This window comes from Amphiura filiformis, chromosome 12 (assembly GCF_039555335.1).
Source record: "Amphiura filiformis chromosome 12, Afil_fr2py, whole genome shotgun sequence".
Lineage (NCBI taxonomy): Eukaryota > Metazoa > Echinodermata > Ophiuroidea > Amphilepidida > Amphiuridae > Amphiura > Amphiura filiformis.
The window spans coordinates 28375172-28396592 of record NC_092639.1 but is presented as its reverse complement, the minus strand read 5'-3'; the positions used below and the strand labels follow the sequence as shown (position 1 = coordinate 28396592).

General features: G+C 39.8%; 1 long non-coding RNA gene across 2 annotated transcripts; it reads left to right on the top strand.

Moving 5' to 3' along the window:
* The first annotated feature begins 27 nt into the window (after positions 1-27).
* On the top strand, positions 28-18477 carry LOC140166020 (uncharacterized). 2 transcript variants are annotated; one of them, XR_011860800.1, is made up of 4 exons: positions 28-155; positions 2132-2309; positions 8789-9053; positions 18344-18477. It is a non-coding gene; the product is annotated as an uncharacterized lncRNA (long non-coding RNA). The 2 variants fall into 2 exon arrangements; XR_011860799.1 differs by lacking the exon at positions 2132-2309.
* Positions 18478-21421: the final 2944 nt, after the last annotated feature.

The following is a 21421-nucleotide window of genomic DNA, read 5'->3' as shown; positions in this document are numbered from 1 at the left end:
AATTTATTGGCTGCTTTATCATGTTTATGTGGGAGATGCAGAAGTAATTTTAATTTTTACTTCAAATTCTATCCCGAGGCCGTGTCTTCCAACCTAAAAAGTACATGTATATTCATGAGAAGGTATGGTTGGAGATTTTGCCGAGTACAACGAGGGTAAGACTATGCATAATTAATCATGATGATGATTAAAATTCGCTAAGCTTTACTACTAAGCAACATGGCAATGAATATTGCATAAAATGGGTATTGGGTAAGCTTATCATGTAGTAGGTATGCCAGGTGAATTCAAATTTGCCATCAAACTGCATCATTTTATATATCAAATTAAAGCCCTTGAGTAAAGAAAGCCAACACTGAAAACCTTTTGTCATAGCACTTTCCGTAGCAACTTTACATCTTGTCAAAGATTGACTTTCATCAAAAAGATTCTCCTAGCAAAATTCCCCAAAACAGCATTACGGGGTGTTTCTAGATCTTAGTCTCATGACGATAGCACCTTTTTTAATGGAACTGCTATCAAAATCTCTCTGAAATTCCATGTGCGAGTCTCTCATCACCAAAAAAATCATATATTTGGGTCAAGTGAAGTATAGACAACATATTTTTATGAAGGTTTCCTTCTGAAAAGGGAAGTTTTTTTTTTTTTTTAATTTCAATGTAAATTTGTATTGCGGTTTGAGGCCCTTTTTTTTTTGACTGACTAACAAAAAATGTGATGCTTGTTCTTAATAAACCGAGGTTTCCCTGTGATACCTACATGTAGGTATGACAGGCAAACCTTAGTTTAACACATTTGCTAGTCAACTGACTAACAAATTCGACCTAGAACACAAACAGTTTATTTACTTAGAAATTTAAAGAACAGGCAGGTCAAGGAAACCTACATTGTCTATACTTCACTTTGACCCAAAATGATTTTTTATGAGACACTCGCACATGGAATTTTAGAGGGATTTTGATAGCAGTTCCACATTCACTCGGTCGGGCATCCGGGAACATTGTCCCCATTGCACAAGCGCGTGCATAGCAACCAGCTCGAGAAAGGGGAAGTGCACATGCGCTGCACATGCGCACACTGGTTTTACAAGGCTATTTCCCTTTGTGGCGTCAGCCGACCAAGAGAATAGAAAAGCTGCTATCAATCATCATGAGACTAAGATCTAGAAACACCACGAAATGCTGAAATTGTTAGCTGAATCTTTTGATGAAAGCCAATCTTTGACAAGATGTAACTTTGCTACGGAAAGTGCTATGACAAAAAGTTTTCAGTTTTGGTTTTCTTTACTCAAGGGCTTTAATTTGGTATATAAAATGATGCAGCTTGATGGCAAATTTGAATTCACCTGTCATACATATATCATGCATTTAGCGAATTTTAGGGGCTGTGCGATAATTATGAGCCCTGGGGGAGGGTAAAATGGGGGGCAAGAAATTTTAGCGAGCGAAAGGGGGGGGCAAGCAATTTTGGCAAGCCGAGAGGGGGGGCATACACGGAGCTATCATTTGATTATGTAACGTATTGTAACTGTGCCGATTAGATTTTCCGCCAAGCTATTCATCGAGAGGTACCTTTTGTTCAGGACAAAAGAGTTCTGCCATTTAATTCGGTAAGAGCATGGTATATGGTTAATAATGAATTAATAATTGAATACCTACTCACTTCTCTGCCTGATCTGCTCTGATCTCATCCCGTAAAAATACCCTATTGTGAAACTTTTCCAATATGTCAGCGCTCAAATCGGACACAATAGAACAATAGACCCTTCAGTGCAGTGGGGGAAAGCAATTTTTGGCAAACATTCATGGGGCACCTTTTTAATAAAACGCTCTAAAAAGGCTTAGGAAAACAGTACGGAAACGCTTAAATATGCAAATTTTCCTGCTCACTGCGCTCGCAACATACATCTAGAGCATTTAAGGTTTGCAAATTGGGATCCCAAAAATTTGGCATGGTCAGGGGGGGGCAAAGAATTTTTGGCGGTCCGAGAGGGGTGAAAGCGATTTTTGGCGGGCCGAGAGAGGGGGGGCAAGCAATTTTTGGCGAGCCGTTTGGAAATTTTTCATAATTATTGCACAGCCCCTTATATATCATGGTAGCCAACACCTCTGTAATTCTTTTGTTTTTGCAGAATTTCTTTTACAAATGAAGCGGACTACTAACTGTCCAGTGCGTATTTTTTTCTACAACTTCCTATATACACACGCTAGACTTGTTAAATTCTTATTAATTCTTGGCCAAGATTGATTGAACGCTATAGTATACACACACGCACACACCCCGGTACAGAATAAAGCATTGAGTACACAGTAAGTTATAAGCACGCATTTCAACACCACCCTTATTTGGTGGGAAAAGGTTGTTGAACTTTTACACAGAGGTCAAGTTCAAAATTGCTCGGACTTGGTCAAAAACACAGGCAATGTGTTTCTCTAGTCATAAGGGTTCAGAAAAAAGTATAGTTTGACCGATCTACGATGTACGGTTATGGAGTTATGAGCAAAAATGTAACATTTTGACGTCATAGGTCTAATTTTTGCACCACATGGAGCAAAATTTAAAAATGCTCAGATTTTGTTGAAAATGGTCACACATTTAATATTGGCCTTCCCATGATAAATCTTGAAAAATAACAATTTGTGCTACATAGGATGTTTCGTTACCTCAGTATTAAGGTGGTACTACACCCCTTGATAAATTTGTGACTATTTTTGCATTTTTCTCAAAAAATAACTACACACTGGTAACAAAAGTTATGTATATTATAGGGGCAAGGAATCCAATTACTTCACTTAAGTTTCAGTGATTCAAGATCAGTGGTTCATTATGTTAAGAAATGAGGTACATTCTAGCGGTACCTCTTTTTTTATCATAAATATATTACCGCTTGCCTTGAGTCACTGAAATTCCATCAATTAACACATCAAAATTGACAATACCTATTGAGTCACATCATGAAGGTAGTAGAGATTGACCTTCACAAATTGTTGTGTTTCCTGCATAATAAAGCATCCAAGATAAAACTATCCTTTTTTTTTTCTTTTGAACTTTGTTCAGGATGGGACTTAGTAATCACTATTTCTGTCTGTCCGTGTGGGGGTGGGGGGTGTGGATGTATGTGTGTGTGTCCGTCCGGAGCTGTATCTGGGGAACCGTAAGACCTACGGGGACGCTACTTGGTGGGAGGAAGGGTATCCAAGTTTGCTCCGTAATCGTATGTTTTCGGTGAAAATATGAGTTTGTGGACAGACTATCTCAAGATCCGTCGGGCGCATGGTAACGAAACCTGGTGACAGGAATGATACACACCTGCTAATCACCTGATTAGTTTTACGGCGAAAAGTATGCGCATTTAGTTGTTAATTTGCATAATTTATGCGGAACGCTTCTACAAAATATGGTTGGAAATCTGAAGAAATGCACCTTGTGGAACTGTTTCTGGGGATTCGTAAGAACGCTAAGCCCAAGAGAGCCATGGACGCGCGCGCGAGTCGGATATACGCACATATGCTCGCGAACTATATACGCAAAGTGCGAGCGATGTACTGCGAAGTTGCTCTTGCTAAGCCCTATGATGATGAAACGTGGTAGGGGGTAGCATGACCAGAGGATCTCGACCTGATTCGATTTTCAGCGCAAAATATGGTAATTAACTACCTAATTTGCATAATTTATGCATAATATGCAAAAACCTTTTTTCTCGGAGACTAGGGGTCGCACGTTCTTCAAACTTGGTGGGTGGGTGCATCTTGACCCCAGACAGAACAAGTTTGTATTGGTCAGTGGGTCAAGGTCACCCGAGGTCATCCAGGGGTCATCTGAGGTCAAATTACTAAAAACTGTCGTATGGGTACGAAACTTGGTGGGTACAGTTAACATTTAGAGTCAAATTTTCGGACGGTCATTTCGGGGTCATCCGAGGTCAACAAGGGGTCATCTGAGGTCAAATTTCTAAAAACTGTCGTATGGGCATGAAACTTGGTGGGTACACTTAACATTTAGAGTTAAATTTTCGGACGGTTATTTCGGGGTCATCTGAGGTCACCACGGGGTCATCTGAGGTCACCAAGGGGTCATCTGAGGTCAAATTACTAAAAACTGTCGTACGGGCATGAAACTTGGTGGGTACAGTCAACATTTAGAGTTAAATTTTCGGAAGGTCATTTTGGGGTCATTCGAGGTCATCCAGGGGTCATCTGAGGTCAAATTACTAAAAACCGTCGTATGGGCATGAAACTTGGTGGGTACAGTCAACATTTAGAGTTAAAGTTTCAGAAGGTCATTTCGGGGTCATCCGAGGTCACCAAAGGGTCATCTGAGGTCAAATTACTAAAAACTGTCGTATGGGCATGAAACTTGGTGGGTACAGTCAACATTTAGAGTCAAAGTTTCAGAAGGTAATTTCGGGGTCATCTGAGGTCACACATGGGTCATCTGAGGTCAAATTACTAAAAACTGTCGTACGGGCATGAAACTTGGTGGGTACAGTCAACATTTAGAGTCAAATTTTCGGAAGGTCATTTTGGGGTCCTTCGAGGTCACCCAGGGGTCATCTGAGGTCAATTTACTTAAAACTGTCGTATGGGCATGAAACTTGGTGGGTACAGTCAACATTTAGAGCCAAATTTTTGGAAGGTAATTTCGGGGTCATCCAAGGTCACACAGGGGTTATCTAAGGTCAAATTGCTAAAAACTGTTGTATGGGCATGAAACTTGGTGGGTACAGTCAACATTTAGAGTCAAAGTTTCGGAAGGTAATTTCGGGGTCATCCAAGGTCACCAAGGGGTCATCTGAGGTCAAATACTAAAAACTCGTATGGACCATGAAACTTGGTGGGTACAGTCAACATTTAGAGTCAAAGTTTCAGAACGTCATTTCAGGGTCATTCGAGGTCAACAAGGGGTCATCTGAGGTCAAATTACTAAAAACTGTCGTATGGGCATGAAACTTGGTGGGTACAGTCAACATTTAGAGTCAAAGTTTCGGAAGGTAATTTTGGGGTCATCCGAGGTCACACAGGGGTCATCTGAGGTCAAATTACTAAAAACTTGTATGGGCATGAAACTTGGTGGGTACAGTCAACATTTAGAGCCAAATTTTTGAAAGGTCATTTCGGGGTCATCCAAAGTCACACAGGGGTCATCTGAGGTCAAATTACTAAAAACTGTCGTATGGGCATGAAACTTGGTGGGTACAGTCAACATTTAGAGCCAATTTTTGGAAGGTAATTTCAGGGTCATCCAAGGTCACCCAGGGGTCATCTAAGGTCAAATTTCTAAAAACTGTTGTATGGGCATGAAACTTGGTGGGTACAGTCAACATTTAGAGTCAAAGTTTCGGAAGGTAATTTCGGGGACATCCAAGGTCACCAAGGGGTCATCTGAGGTCAAATACTAAAAACTGTCGTATGGATCATGAAACTTGGTGGGTACGTTCAACATTTAGAGTCAAAGTTTCAGAAGGTCATTTCGGGGTCATTCGAGGTCACCCAGGGGTCATCTGATGTCAAATTACTAAAAACTGTTGTATTGGCATGAAACTTGGTGGGTACAGTCAACATTTAGAGCCAAATTTTTGGAAGGTCATTTCAGGGTCATCCAAGGTCACCCAGGGGTCATCTGAGGTCAAATTTCTAAAAACTGTCATATGGGCATGAAACTTGGTGGGTACAGTCAACATTTAGAGTCAAAGTTTCGGAAGGTAATTTCGGGTCATCCAAAGTCACCAAGGGGTCATCTGAGGTCAAATTGTTAAAAACTGTCTTATAGGTATGAAACTTGGTGGGTACAGTTAACATGTAGATTCAAATTTTTGGACGGTCATTTCGGGGTCATCCGAGGTCACCAAGGGGTCATCTGAGGTCAAATAACTAACAACTGTCATATGGGCATGAATCTTGGTGGGTACAGTTAACATTTAGAGTCAAATTATTGGACGGTCATTTCGGGGTCATCCGAGGTCACCAAGGGGTCATCTGAGGTCAAATTACTAAAAACTGTCGTATGGGCATGAAACTTAGTGTGTACAGTCAACATTTAGAGCCAAATTTTTTGAAGGTAATTTCTGTGTCATCCAAGGTCACCCAGGGGTCATCTGAGGTCAAATTACTAAAAACTGTTGTATGGGAATGAAACTTGGTGGGTACAGTGAACATTTAGAGTCAAAGTTTCGGAAGGTAATTTCAGGGTCATCCGAGGTCACCAAGGGGTCATCTGAGGTCAAATTACTAAAAACTGTCGTATGGGCTTGAAACTTGGTGGCCCGCTTGGTGGGTACAATCAACATTTAGAGTCAAATTTTTGGAAGGTCATTTTGGGGCTCATTCGAGGTCATCCAGGGGTCATCTGAGGTCAAATTACTAAAACTGTCGTATGGGCATGAAACTTGGTGGGTACAGTCAACATTTAGAGTACAATATTTGGAAGGTCATTCCAGGGTCATCTGAGGTCAAATTTGTAAAAACTGTTGGATGGGCATGAGACTTGGTGGGTACAGTCACCATCGGCCAGGTAATCGTGCCCAACCGAGAACCACCAAAATTTAGGGGTCAAAGGTCAAATTTCAATATTGATCCGATCAAGCTCCAATTGAACAGTCAAATCACCATGGCTTGTTGCAGGTTCATTTACTTCTACCAAAAGTAATCGCGAAAGCAGGTTGTCTCAAAGCAGGCGAGACTCGTGATTCGAGAACCGCCTTGTCTGATTTCTTGTAACAAGACAAATAATTTGAGACCAGTTTCATCAAAATCATTGCACATTTCATTTTCGCCCCCAGCGGGGGCATAATTGGACATATGACGTCACAATGTTACTCTTTTGGCCTTTCCATGATAAATCAGAAAAATAATAGTTTGTGCTATGTAGGATGTTTCGTTACCTCAGTAACACATCAAAATTGACAATACCTATTGACAAATAATTTGAGACCAGTTTCATCAAAATCAGAGCACATTTCATTTTTCCCCTCCAGCGGGGGCACAATCGGACCTATGACGTCACAATGTTACTCTTTTGCCCAAACTCCATAACCGTACATCATAGATAGGTCACAGTATACTTTTTGGACAGTCTGAGTAGTTTTGAACTTGACCCTCTATGTAAAGTTCAATGACCATTTTCTACTAGAATGAGGGTACTGTTAAAATGCCTCCATAGCCTAGATTAATTAGCACTAAGTACTATTCATCTGCCAAATATCACAACTTTAACATGATTTGCACGATTGCAGTGCATGTAAACTGAAATCAATTGCACTATTATGTCTATTCTATCCCTGCCCAGGTTCGTCAAAACAATTCAATTCTCATGATTTCTTTGATGACACCTTGAAGCTCAATTATAACAAGATCAATACTATACCACCTCACAAAACAAGCCCTCCAGTCAGTACGCCTATGTTGGCGCTGTGTAGGTAAATTTTGTACTCATCATCACTGATCATGCATGCATATCGTATAAGCATGACTATGCAGTCAATGTGAGAATCAAGTCTAGTTCAACTTCAACTGATTAAAATTGTTATCAGAACCTGAGGGCACTCCCACTTTGGAGGTAACGCGTATGTAGGACTGTTAAGACCCCTTTTTCAGCATCGCTGTCACTCAAAGACCCATATTTGTTTCGGGTGACAGAACACATGCTCTGTCACCCGAATACCCCCTATTTTTCCATTTGAATTTTGATCTGTCGCCCATCAACCATGTCACAGACTTCAAGTACCGTACTTGGGTTCCAAGATGGGCTGTAGTGTTGGAGACCTAAAAAGAAGAAAAGCACTAGCCTGGGCCGCTTTCTGGAAACTAGAACGCCTTTGGAGAAATCCATCCCTGCCATTCGAAACACAAATCAAGCAGTTCGAGACAACTTATGTTACTGTCCTTCTGTACGGGTGCGAGTCATGGGTAATCACCAAGGACATGGAAAACAAGATCAATGCCTTTGCAACATCTTGCTACAGAGTCATGTTAAACATCAAGCATGTGGATCGGATTCCAAATGAAACCATCTACTATCTGACCAACACCACCCCACTGGTTGCCAGAGTCAAGATTCACCAACTAAAATTTCTCGGCCATACTGCGTCTTGAAGACGACTAGCTCGTTCACGTAGCGTTTTCGTTGTCCCACTGGCCTACTACACGTAGATTGCCTGGCGATCGGAGTGTTATCGTCAGAGCACCTCGGACTAGAAGACGACGAGCATGTGAAAGAATATGCCCTTTGTATTCCACCACATGGGAAGAGACAGCCGCGCACACTGTACTTAGTTACAGTATGTACATCACCTCCTGGGAGATACTGAAGGGATGCTGCAGCCAAACAAAATTGTTTCGCTTGCCCAAGATCACAATAGTTGGAGAAAGCTTGTAGTCGCCTGCATGATGATGATGATGATCTGCCACCAAAAGACCCTTATTTTTTAATTTGAACAGCAACTTTCATTTATCACTGATTTTGTTACTCATTTTGAAAAAACAAAGAAATTTGAAGCCATTTAGAGCTACAATCTTCGAGGTTTCTGTGGCACTGTTTCAGCTCTCACCCAAAGTTTCCATTTAAGAAAAAGATCATGTTCTTGCCCAATGACCCCATATATTTTACATTTTGCTCTCACCCAATGTCCCCATATTTTTTACATTTTGCTCTCACCGAATGCCCCTTACTGTGAAAGTGTCAGCTCTGCACCTATATCCATTTCATATTGAAGTGCCCCCCCCGGTCAGAACTTCATATGTGTCAATGCAAAGTCCAATTTTTTCACAACTTATTTATTATTCTTTTACAGGCATCTTTGAATGAAAACGAGTGACAAGTGATAACCATAATGTTCCAGTTGCTGATGCAACACAAGTTGGTAAGCTAGCCACAAGAAACACAGATGCATCAACACTATTCGATCCCTACTTCTTGGCATTAAGACGATTATGGATTTTACAAACAGTAGTTTCATGAATGAAGGATTGGTGATGGACTTGTAATAGAAAAACACAAAGCTTCACTATTATAGAAGGATTGATAATGTTAGATGAATCAACATAGCTCAATATGAGGTACATAACAATTTTGAAATGTATTTATTGCAAAAACAATTTGCTCATTTTGAGGCTTTCAAGAGACATAAAAACCGACATCAAAAACTCTTCTATGGCAGGAATAAAAGTGTGTGTCACTCGAGTGGGTCTGTGTTTAAGAAATATAGCAGAGAACAAGTGAAAGTTAATGCACATTTGATGCAGCGCAGTGAAAATATCCAGCACCTAACATCAAAGATAAAGACCGTCCACACCAGCAAGTATGGCAGCCCAGGTTTTGGCTACCAAAATTTGCGAAGCAATCTGGCCCCTGAACAGGTTCCTAATCTTCATACAAATTCAACAGATGCACATGGAACTAAAAGTAGTATTTGTCAGCAAGATGCTAGTATGCTACATACTGATTCATTTCTGTTGCCTTTAATTCCATGTCCCTATTGCAATAATTATTTAAACATAGGTTTTACAAAGGAAGGCCTGGAACTTCATCTCAAGCATGTGCATTTATGTGACTACTGCAAGAAGCATTTTACAAAGGAGGATCTCAAACATCATCTACAATCTGAGCATTTATGTGTTTATTGTAAGAAGTATTTCACACAAAGAGCTCTCAAATGTCATCTAAAGCGTCAGCATTTATGTGTCTACTGTACAAATAAGAAGTATTTCACAAAGAGAGATCTCAAATATCATCATAAGTCTCGGCATTTATGTGTTTACTGTACTTCCCACAAACATTTCACATGGAAAGCTCTCAAATGTCATCTAGAGTCTCAGCATTTATGTGTCTACTGTAAGAAGCATTTCACAAAGAACGATCTCAAATTGCATCTCATGTCGGAGCATTTATGTGTCTTCTGCAAGAAGTTTTTCACAAAGAAAGATATCAAAGTTCTCAAATCTGAGCATATATGTGTTCATTGCAAGAAGTGCTTCAGAAAAGGAGACTCCGTCATTCATCAAACTGAGCATGAACTTCACCACAAATGTGACCATTTATGTGTCTACTGTAAGAAGTATTTCACACATATAGATCTCAAATGTCACCTTAAGTCTGAACATTTATGTGTCTACTGTAAAAAGTGTTCGATGTATTTCACAAAAAGAGCTCTCAAAGGTCATCTTAAGTCTGAGCATTTATGTGTATACTGTAAGAAGTGTTTCACACAAGAAGCTCTCAAAAGTCATCTTAAGTCTCAGCATTTATGCGTCCATTGCAAGAAGCATTTCACAAACAGAGATCTGAAACTTCATCTTAAGTCTGAGCATTTATGTGTCTACTGCAAGAAGCATTTCAAACAGAAAGCTCTCAAATGCCATCTTAAGTGTGAGCATTTATGTTTCTATTGTAAAAAGCATTTCACAAAGAAAAATCTCGAACTCCATCTCGAATCGGAAGTCCACTGTAAGTCTTTCACAAAAGACCTTATAATTCAACGGGAGTCTACGTGTATGGACATATTATGTGTGTATTGCAACACACGATTTACAAAGAAAGATCTGAAACGTCATCTCAAGTCTGATCATTTATGTGTCTACTGTAAAGAGTCTTTCACAAAAGAAGACCTCATAATTCACATGGAGTCTATGCATGTATTATGCGAGTATTGCAAGACACGTTTGACAAAGGAACATATGGAACTTCATCTTAAGTCTCAGCATTTATGTGTCTACTGCAAGAAGTATTTCACAAAGAGCAATCTCAAACTTCATCTCAAGTCTGAGCATTTATGTGTGTACTGCAAGGAGTTATTCACAAAAGAAAACCTCATAATTCATCTTAAGTCTGAGCATTTATGTATCTACTGCAAGAAGCATTTTACAAAGAACAATCTCAAACTTCATCTAAAGTCAGAGCATTTATGTGTGCACCGCAAGGAATTTTTCACAAAAGAAGACCTCATAATTCACCAGGAGTCTATGCATGTATTATGTGAGTATTGCAAGACACGTTTTACAAAGGAAGATTTGGAACTTCATCTCAAATCTGAGCATTTATGTGTCCATTGCAATACGTTTTTCTGAGAAGAGGACCTCATAGTTCACACGGAGTCTATGCATGTATTATGTGTGTATTGCAAGATATGTTTTAGTAAGGAAGATATGGAACTTCATCTACAATCTGAGCATTTATGTGTCTACTGCAAGAAATACTTTACAAAGAAAGATCTGAAAAATCATCTAGAGTCTGAGCATAAACATTTGTCTCTGCTGCAAGACAAAAAAGACCTTATTCATCACAAGTCTGGGCATGTTGTATGTGAGTATTGCAACACATGTTTGACAAAGGAACCCATATCGAAAAAACACAACTTTGCGGATACCTATCCGCTACTCACCGGGTAAGCACCGGCTGAAATGACATGCAAATTAGGTAGATACCGGGTAAGCACCCGATACCTTTTAGTGGATGCCTCCATGGTATCTGGTCACTTGTGAATAGCCATCGGGTAAGTACCAGATAAGTATCGGGTGCCTATCGGGTGCCTACATGGTATTGTGAATAGCCATCTGGTAAGTAAGTACCGGGTGCCTATCGGGTGCCTCCACGGTATTGTGAATAGCAATGGGATAAGTACCGGGTGCCTTTCGGGTGCCTTTTGTGGAAAACTTTTGAGAACCGTTAGTGTACGCTTACCGGATAACTATCCGATGGCTTTTTTGGAGACCACCGGATAAGTACCCGATGTCATTTGGCACATTTCAATTGGCATCAATGGTTTTCAACAAACCGCACTTGGTCGGCATATATTTAGGGGCTGTGCAATAATTATGAGCCCCCCGAACGGCTCGCCAAAAATCGCTTGCCCCCCTCTCGGTCCACTAAAAATTCAGTTGCCCCCCCGCATGCCAAATTTTTGTGATCCCAATTTACAAACCTTAAATGGTCTAGATACATGTTGCGAGCACTGCGAGCAGTAAAATTTGCACATTTACGCGTTTCTGTACTGTTTTCCTAAGCCTTTTTAGAGCGTTTTCTTTAAAAGGTGCCCCGTGAATGTGTGCCAAAATCGCTTTTCCCCCCTCCCGGATGGCAAAAATTGCTTGTCCCCCCCTTTCGGCTCGCCAAAATTTCTTGGCCCCCACAATTTCACCCCTCCCCAGGGCTGAGGGCTCATAATTATTGCACAGCCCCTTAGGCAACATTCTTGTGGAAGTTCATGTAAATGAGGCAATACATTGATTGAGTATAACATGGATACAACAAACCGGCGAACATGTGAGCTTTATTATCGCGGTGCAGTTTTTACTGTAATACGTACGGTACATTGGAATTTACTTTAACACAAAATCTGTAAAACACAATGAATTCCTGAACACTAAATGATTTTGAGTCCCAAGCATAAATTGTAGGCCTACATAATGACATGATAACACAAAGTAAAATGCAATCCAATTAGGCCTGGACAATTTTGTTTTAAAGGTTTCAGACTCCTATAAGTGCCAACCCGGGCCCAGAGGTACACCACCCGGGGGGGCACTCAACACAAATGACCATATGGGTATGCTCCCCCGGAAAGACCCCCCTTTTTGGGTTTCGCAGCTCCGAAAGACCCCCTATTATTTGACCAAAATAAAGCTCTGAAAGACCCTTGATTTTGATAATTTCAGCTCTAAAAGACCCAAAAATTGCTTATTCCTCATATTTCTTGTTTTTTCAAGCGATTTTCAACCAAAAAGCCAAGAAATACCCTTGATTTTGACTTTTCGCAGCTCCAAAAGACCCCATTTTACTTGTTCACAGCCCGGTTCGCAGCTCCGAAAGACCCCTTTTACCGGTACGCTGTCAGCTCCCAAAGACCCACCACCTCAAAATTCCGGGGGAGCATACCCACCAAAATTTTTGATGTGCCCCCCCCCGGTACACCACATGCTATACTTTGCGGCATTGTACAATTATACCTCCGATCTCCAACCTTTTAGACATGTATCAGTAATTGCCAATGATATGAATCCAATTTGCAGTGGCTACTGAAGCAAGGTTATCACAGAAAACTAATTTTGGATACTTGCAAGTGCATACTGCAAAATTCAGCAGCCTTTGCACACATTATGTACAAGCAGTTGATAAGCTTATACATTTACTGCTTGAAATCTTTAATTTACCTGTGCATCTACATGTGCATATATATAGTCATTGTAGTCATCTGTAGTATAAAATTCTCCATAAAGAATGAATGATTTGTGTGAAGAGACCAAAACACCACCATCAAGAGAACAGCTTGTTGCATGAATCCAACAGCAAATTTGAAATGGCAGTTGGTGATCATGTGACCTTAGTGGATACCTTTTGGATGCCTCCTTTTATTGACTAAGTTAGTGGATACCTTTTGGATGCCTCCTTTTATTGACTAAGTTAGTGGATACCTTTCGGATGCCTCCTTTTCTTGACTAAGTTAGCGGGTGCCCTTTCGGATGCCTCCCTTTTATTGACTAAGTTAGCGGGTGGTGCCTTTTTGGATAACTTGTTAAGGCACCGGATACCTACCCGGTAGCTCCCAACTCTGACTTTGAGGCATCCGAAAACTAATCCGCTAGCGGGTGCCAGTGGATGTCTTTAAAAATGACATCCACAAGGTATCGGATACCTTGCGGATCAGCACCGGGTAGGCACCCGCTACCTTATTTTTTTGATATGGGAACATATGGAACTTCATCTGAAATATCAGCATTTATGTGTCTACTGCAAGAAGCATTTTACAAAGAGCAATCTCAAACTTCATCTAAATTCAGAGCATTTATGTGTCTACTGCAAGAAGTTTTTCACAAAAGAAAACCTCGTAATTCATCAGGAGTCTATACATATATTATGTGAGTGTTGCAAGAAACCTATTTTACAGGAAGATTTGGAACTTCATCTTAAGTCTGAGCATTTATGTATCTACTGCAAGAAGCATTTTACAACTGGAGATCTCAAACTTCATCTCCAATCAGAACATTTATGTGTGTACTGCAAGGAGTTTTTCACAACAAAAACCCTCGTAATTCATCAGGAGTCTGTGCATGTGTTATGTGAGTATTGCAACAAACATTTTACAAAGGAAGATTTGGAACTTCATCTTAAGTCTGAGCATTTATGTGTCTACTGCAAGAAGCATTTCACAAAGAGAGGTCTGAAATGCCATCTGGAGTCTATGCATATATTATGTGTGCATTGTAACACACAATTTACAAATGAAGAGCTCAAACTTCATCAACAGTCTGAGCATTTATGTGTCTACTGCAAGGAGTTTTTCACAAAAGAAAACCTCATAATTCATCTTAAGTCAGAGCATTTATGTATCTACTGCAAGAAGCATTTTACAAAGAACAATCTCAAACTTCATCTAAAGTCAGAGCATTTATGTGTGCACTGCAAGGAATTTTTCACAAAAGAAGACCTCAAAATTCATAAAAAATCCGAGCATTACTGTGGCTACTGTAAGAAGTATTTTACAAAGAGAGACCTTATAATTCATCACGAGTCTGAGCATTTATTATTGCCGTGTGGGTATTGCAACAGACGCTTTTCAAAGGACGGTCTTATACTTCATCAAAACTTGGAACATTTATGTGTTTTCTGCAAGAAGTATTTCACAAAGAGTGATCTACAACCTCATATTGAATCTGAGCATTTATGTGACTACTGTAACAAGTATTTCCGAGATTTGCAACATCATCTGAAGTCTGAGCATTTATCTGTATTGTGTGAGAACTTTTTAACTATTAATTAAGAAGACCTCATAATTCACCAGGAGTCTATGCATGTATTATGTGAGTATTGCAAGACACGTTTTACAAAGGAAGATTTGGAACTTCATCTCAAATCTGAGCATTTATGTGTCCATTGCAATACGTTTTTCACAAAAGAGGACCTCATAGTTCACACGGAGTCTATGCATGTATTATGTGTGTATTGCAAGATATGTTTTAGTAAGGAAGATATGGAACTTCATCTACAATCTGAGCATTTATGTGTCTACTGCAAGAAATACTTTACAAAGAAAGATCTGAAAAATCATCTAGAGTCTGAGCATAAACATTTGTCTCTGCTGCAAGAATTCATTCACAAAAAACACCTTATTCATCACAAATCTGGGCATGTTTTATGTGAGTATTGCAACACATGTTTGACAAAGGAACATATGGAACTTCATCTGAAATATCAGCATTTATGTGTCTACTGCAAGAAGCATTTTACAAAGAGCAATCTCAAACTTCATCTAAATTCAGAGCATTTATGTGTGCACTGCAAGAGGTTTTTCACAAAAGAAGACCTCGTAATTCATCAGGAGTCTATACATATATTATGTGAGTATTGCAAGAAACCTGTTCTACAGGAAGATTTGGAACTTCATCTTAAGTCTGAGCATTTATGTTTCTACTGCAAGAAGCATTTTACAACGGGAGATCTCAAACTTCATCTCGAATCAGAACATTTATGTGTGTACTGCAAGGAGTTTTTCACAACAAAAACCCTCATAGTTCATCAGGAGTCTGTGCATGTGTTATGTGTTTATTGCAACAAACATTTTACAAAGGAAGATTTGGAACTTCATCTTAAGTCTGCATTTATGTGTCTACTGCAAGAAGTATTTCGGTAAGAGAGATCTCAAACGTCATCTCAAGTCTGAGCATTTATGTGTCTACTGCATGGAGTCTTTCACAAAAGAAGACCTCATAATTCATCAGAAGGCTATGCATGTTTTTTGTGTGTATTGCAATTATGTTTTGCAAAGGAAGATCTGGAACTTCATTTGAAGTCTCAGCATTTATGTGTCTACTGCAAGAAGCATTTCACAAAGAGTGATCTACAACCTCATATTGAATCTGAGCATATGTGTCTAATGCAAGACTTAGCAAAACCATATGTTTTTTGAAAGCTTAATAATGTATGGACTCCATAGAAAACTAATAATGCATATATTGTTTAATTACCTCATGTAAACTAGAGCGATAACCGCACCATAGCTGAACCATGTGGCTTTGGCAGTATATTGTGGTAGGCCTATACCACTGTCACCCGGAGTCTGTAATGGACATAATCTCGAAATGCTACGAAGGTATGACCACCCGAGTGGTCTTAATGAAAGAGGAAAAGTAAAGAATATAAAATAAACTAGAGCAACTGTGCCCTTTGCAAGGGCACGAGGTAAGTTAGGCGGATGACTGTGAGGATCTGATCAAGCAGCAATACTGTGCAGGATAGTATTAATTTTAATAAGACTGTTTCATTAATTGCCGTTTTAATATACCTTGATCGTGAGAAGCTGGCATTTTGAAAACTTGACTTTTGACCTCTGTATGACCCCTTAATGACCTTAAATGAATTTTAAAATATTTAAAACATGTTAAGAATGTCATAAGGATCATTGCATTTCAATTTCAGGTCAATTGAAGCATTTTGAAAACTTGACCTTTGACCCCTTTATTGCCCTTTAATGACCTTAAATGAATTTTAAAATATTTTCAACATGTTTAGAATGTCATAAGGATCATTGCATTTAAATTTCAGCTCAATCGGAGCATTTTGGAAAACTTGACCTTTGACCCCTTTATGACCCCTTAATGACTTTAAATGAATCTTAAAATATTTTTTAAATGTTTAAAATGTCATAAGGATCATTGCATTTAAATTTCAGCTCAATTGGAGCATTTTGAGAACCTTGACCTTTGACCCCCTTTATGACCCCTTAATGACCTTAAATAAATTTTTAAATGTTTGCAACATGTTTAGAATGTCACAAGGATCATTGCATTTAAATTTAAGCTCAATCGGAGCATTTTCAGTTAAAATGACCTTTTTTGACCCCTGTGACCCCTGGATGACCTCCGACGTTTGGAAATATTTTTATTATATTCTTTATGTTTTCCTCTTTCATATGACCCCATGAGTGGTGTCATACCTTCGTGGCATTTAGAGATATGTCCATTTCAGACCAAATGGTTAGTTAGTAAGCTAGTAACTTAGTAAGTAAGCTAGTAAGTAAGCTAGTAACATTCACTCTTATAGGCTGATACCATTTCATGGTTCAGCAAAAATTACAGACAAGTAGCATATACATGTATAAAAACGCCTTATCTATTCAACTTTTAAATGCAGACTTGAAGCAGCTGATCATTTTCATATATGGTTTGAAAGCCGATAGATATGTCTATAAGAATATGACATTATTTTGCTTATAATAAAATATTTTTTTATTATCTGCGACCAGTTACGATGCTGTGGGCAGAAAGGTGACAAAGGTCAATGCACTTTCGGCTGGGGCAATTTTACCAGTTCCTTTGAAAGATTGTCCAAAGGAATATCTGGAATGCCATCTCAAGTCTGAGCATTTTGTGTCCACTGCAATAAGTTTTTCACAAAAGAAGACCTCATATTTTACCAGGAGTCTATGCATGATTTTTGTGCGTATTGCAACATGTGTAAATCTCAACATTTATGTGTCTACTGCACGAAGCATTTCACAAAGAGAGATCCCAAACTTCATCTTGAGACTGAACATTCATATGTTATGTCTGTATTATGTGGGTATTGCAACACACATTGTACAAAGGAAGATCTGGTCATCTGGAATGCCATCTCAAGTCTGGGCATTTTGTGTCCACTGCAATAAGTATTTCGGTATGTGCGTGTATCATCAGAGCATTGCACTAAGCATTTCACACAGGGAGCTCTTAAACGTCATCTAAACCATCAGCATTTATGTGTCTACTGTACATCTAAAGTATTTCACAAAAGCGATCTCAAACTTCATTTCATGTCGGAGCATTTATGTCTATTGCATGAAGTACTAAGAAAGATATATTTTATTGGCACAAAATCGCGACCCGGAGGCCGAATTACATTGTACACAAAGTATGTATAAGCAAAAAACAACAATGAGAAAAACAATATATATAACAATAAACAACATAATTAATAAATAAATATAAATAACAAAAGAAGTCAGAACTCAAGACGGATATCAAACTTCTCCAGTCTAAGTATGATGCGTTCATTGCAAGAAGGAGATCTCATAATTCATCGAACTGGGCGCAAACTTCAAAAATAACAATTTCAATTACAACAAGATCAAATATTATATCACCTCACAAGATGAGCCCTCCAGTCAGTACGTCTCTTGTACTGTGATGTAGGTAAATTTTGTATTCAAGCATATACGAGCATGACTGTGCAGTCAATATGAGAATCAACTCTAGTTCAACTTCAGAACTTCATTTAAACAGAATTTTATTTTACAGACATTTGTCAATGTAACAGATATTAACAGATATTTGTCAATGTAAAGTCCAATCTTTTCACAACTTATTTATTTTTCTTACAGGCATCTGGATGAAAACGCCTGACCCCGGGCACCTGACAAGTTTTAACGATATGCTATAGTTGCTGATGCTAGATACAAGAAACACGGAGGCAACAACACTATTCGATCCCTACACTAGGATCCACAACAAGCTCATCCATCAGTGTGCAGTTCTTTAACCCCAATACATTTGCACATTCATTGAATGACCTTTGAAAATTTGGTTACAAAAACTCATACTCTGCAACTTGAGGTCAAATTTTGCACTATGATTGTTTAATTGAGGTTATTGAACTATGCCATTGGGATGAGGCCATTGTGGTCCATAGTGCTCCCAGTGGGCACAGGTTAGGATTTCGACGTTGTATCAACGTTGATACAACGTCGAAATCTAACCTAACCTGATTTCAACCCGATTTCAACCTAGAGATTGGTTGAAATCAGGTTGAAATTTCAACGTCGATACAACGTTGAAATTTCAACCTGATTTCAACCACGTTTCAACCAACTTTCAATGCAAAAATTAAGGAGGTTGAAATCAGGTTGAAACTTCAACGTTGATACAACGTTGAAATTTCAACCTGATTTCAACCAATGTTTCAATGCACAACTTAATGACCTTACATAAAATATTATTAGGACGAAATATGCATATGCCTAGTATAATACATGTTTAAAGGTCGATAGCATTGAAATTTTACCCAAGTTTTTCTATATATATTATCCAGGCTGCATGATCTAACGATTTAAACCGAACTTCCGTTCCCTTCTTCAAGTGGCGCGCGCGGCGTGCACTACCTCAAATACTTCCGCGAAAACACCGGGTGGTACGGGGTATGCTATACGGCCCCGTCGCCGCTCAATTGGCGGGCTGATGTTGATATGGGAATTCCTACAACATGGTGAAGTTGGTGCAAGAGACGTTCACAAACACTTGTTAGGGGGGGCTGATGCAAAAGGGTGGGGAGGGGCTTTAGTTTTGACCCTCCTAGGGGTAGAGGAGGGGCCTTGAAAAAATTACCAAACATTTTCCCAGGAAAATTGAGTTTATATGATTTTCTATGGGATTGACCCATAATTTTCATGTCAAAGGGGGGAGGCTGAATTTTTAGAGATCTGAAAGGGGGCGAAAAACTTTCGCGATGATTTTTTTTGCATCAGCCCCCCTAACAAGTGTTTGTGATCGGTCCCTAATATGCCTATTCGCATATCTTCTCAATATTTTACTAATTTTGGTATCGCCGCGGCGGCATAGCCGGCGTCAATAGCTACGAGGTCGGCAGATCGAGGTCGGCACCCATAGGCCCTACGTGGGACTGCGGGAGGCAACCGGGTGCGGGAGTGGGTGGGCCGGCCGCATCATAGGCCTATGTTGTCGAAAAGCAGGGGAGAGTTAGGGGGCACGCCCTCTCTAATTTTTTTTCATGGGGACGGCCAGTGTTTATAGGTAGGCCTATACCGCACGTTTGCAAGATATTGTGGGTGGGTACGTACACGCGTGCACAATTGTGTTAACAAGCGTTCGCAAATGTTTGCGAGTACGCACTCATGTTTACAAGTGTTCGTGGGTACGCTTGGGTACATTGCCGGTACGCACACACGTTCGCAAGTGTTTGAGAATACGCACGCGCGTGCGCAATTGTTTATGGGTACGCATGGACATGTTCAAGTCTTTATAGGTACGCACATGCGTTTGCAAGTTATTGCGGGTACGCACGCGCGTTCGCAAGTGTTTGCAAGTACACATAATGCATAAACAAGTGTTTGCAAAAAGTACAAACGCACGTTGCAGGTATGCATGCCCGTTCCCAAGTGTTTGGGAGTATACGCACGCACATTCGCAAGTGTTTGCGTGAATACACTCGTTCTCAAGTGTTTATGCGTACGCATGCACGTTCGCAAGTGTTTGCAAGTACGCAAGCGTATGCGCATGTGTTTATGGGTACGCACACGCATGCGCAAGTGTTTATGGGTACGCACTTGTGTTCGAAAGTTATTGCGGGTACGCACGCGAGTACGTTACGCAATCGAGTTTGCAAGTGTTTTCGAGTACGCATGCCCGTTCGCAAGTGTTTATGGGTACGCGAAATTTATTACGGGTACGCATGCGAGTTCGCAAGTGTTTGCAAGTGCACACTCGCGTTCACAAGTGTTTATAGGTAGGGTAACTTGGGGCAAATTGGGACACAGGGTAATTTGGGACAGTGATTTCAGAAATACTTTTATACCTTAAAATGGTCACATTTTGCCCATTTTTGCAACAAAAGAACTTTGATAATAATGTCTATTTATATTTCCAACCATTTAAAAGTACCATTCTTCATTAAACAGTAACTTCTGAGGGCCGTAAGCTTAACACATCAAAATAAGTATTCCATTTTTTTGTCATTTCTAAGCAGAGGTCACGACTTGAGGCTAAATATCTGTATCAATGGCCCGAATTAGTGTTTCTCAAATTAAAAAATAACTTCTAAGCCACCTTTTTCAATTAAATAAGACAAAAATTGTTACTCTTTTCTTCGAAAATTATAAGAAAAGATTTCTTTTAGAAATGTGCCAAATTGGGGTAAAAGGGGACGCCATTGACTGTGTTTACTGTCCCATTTTGCCCCAACAAAAGAAATCCTTAGTAAATCAATGGCGTCCCATTTTACCCCAGCCTCTTTACAGCAACAATTTCGCAGTGGGGTAAAATGGGACGCCTTAAAGACTCCTTAATAAAATAATGAAGCCGGAGGCCTACGGGTACCATTTTTTGTGAAACGTTAGTCTACTAAACTCTTGGTGATGTACATTTTGTTTTGTAGTGGTCACTTGTCGCAAGTTGTCAGGTATTAGTATTATAGCCGAGTAAAATATGGTGGGGCAAAATGGGACATTAGGTGGACCAATTTGCCCCACTTCCCCCTACGCGCGCACATTTGCAAATTATTGAAGGTACGTACGCGCGTGCACAAGTGTTTGTGAGTACGCACGTGCCTTCACAAGTGTTAATGGGTAGGCCTACGCACACGCGAGTGCAAAACTGATGCCACTGCCACGAGCGGGATGGCGCATCAATCAATGACATAATGCCTTGAATGTGTCCGTTTGTTTGAA